This window comes from Apis dorsata, unplaced genomic scaffold (assembly GCF_000469605.1).
Source record: "Apis dorsata unplaced genomic scaffold, Apis dorsata 1.3 scaffold_339, whole genome shotgun sequence".
NCBI lineage: Eukaryota > Metazoa > Arthropoda > Insecta > Hymenoptera > Apidae > Apis > Apis dorsata.
The window spans coordinates 394,312-395,941 of NW_006263606.1; positions in this window are offsets into that span (position 1 = coordinate 394,312).

The window sequence follows — 1,630 nt, forward strand, 5'->3', positions numbered from 1 at the left end:
GTGGTCAAACATTCGAGACGTCCCTGTTGTACAAAAGCCAGCGGCGCGGTCAATTCCAACTCCATTTAGGCCCCATTTAGCTCGAATCAGTTTCACTAACCGCTTTTCGAGCGGGGAGGCGGGATGACCGTCCGCTCTCTTTTTCCACGCACAAGCCATTCACGGATTGATACACGGTTGTGTTGATTTTCGTGAACCGCTCTCGAGAGAGCGGCCCTCGAGAACCGCTTTTGTACGGCGACTCTGCTCAACGTGACGTTCCATCAATTTTCCCGTCCCGGCTCGCGCCTCGCACCGCCCTCTCCCCTCCCCTCCGCTCGTTTCACACAACCACCACGAAGGGTGGTTGTCGTTTTCGACGTCGATCGACGTCGTCAAAACGCTTTGGACAAGCCGATCCTTCGAAATTTGTAAAGCCAACAACGACATCGATGCGGATTCGTTACGCTTAAAGAGAGAGAGAGAGAGGGAGGGAGTGATTCGTTCTCGCCAGGTCGGTGAATGAATAGTCCTTGATGACTTGATATTTCGAACGTGAACACGGGTCTAGGCGCCCGTATTACCCGGCCCACGTTTTGTTCGCCGCTCTTTTTCACCTCGTCAAGGGGATGAACAGGGGAGCTGGAAGACTCTTAGATGTAGATTAAAATGACACGTTTCAACGGGCAGATTTCAATTTAGCCGGAACACCGGCCGTGACGCTATAAACTTCCGTTCACCAGTCTGTCCCGCGATAAATCTCTGTGAGAACCGATTTCGGATTGGTTTAAGAGCTACTGTCTTCCATCTCCTCTCCATTTTCTCAATTTTTCCGGCCTGATTTTCGTGATTTCGATATTTTTCGAAAATTAATTCCTTGGAGAAAAAAAAAGAAAGGAAACGAATTATTCGCAAAATTTCCGCATTTTTAAATGTTACGAGGTATATAATATTAAAATTATTTCTACAAATAAATGGTGTTCTACTATAAAAATTTATTGTGTATTTGTGTAAATGTGAACTTCATTTTGAGTTGTATAAATTCAAGGGAAAATATTAATACATTTCCAATTTTTGTTTTTACAAAATTTTCGCAATTCTCGATTATTCATTTTTTTTTTAAATAATTCTTTTAAAAAAGAAAAACGATTTTATTCAACGATTTTATTCAAAGAATTTTCACACATTACTGTCTGCGCAGCATCGCTAAAAAGAATTCGCACTTCTTATTCTAATTTTTCTAATTCTCATAACTTTTAATAATTCATTTTTCAAAAATCAAAATTCCTTAAAAAAAGAAAGGAAAACGACACCAAAGTTTTCGAAGAGAATTTCCATAGATCATGGCCGTTTGACCGTTCTATATATCTGAAAAGATATTACACTTTACTGGTACAGAACTTGAAGTAAGTATATAAAAGCAATTCGTGTGTGGCCCGGAGATGGCCGGTTCTTCACCTCGCGAACGAGAAGTCGGTTCCCTTTGATGTTCTGCCTACCCGCGTCTGGTGGGAGTCACTTCTCCCGTCTCTTGCCCCCACCCCTTCGTAAATCCCTTTACCCGCCACTCTCTTCCTTCCTTCCTTCCTTATCTCGAATCCTTTTCATTCTTGTTCCTCTCTCTCTCTCTCTCTCTCTCTGTCTCTTCGTA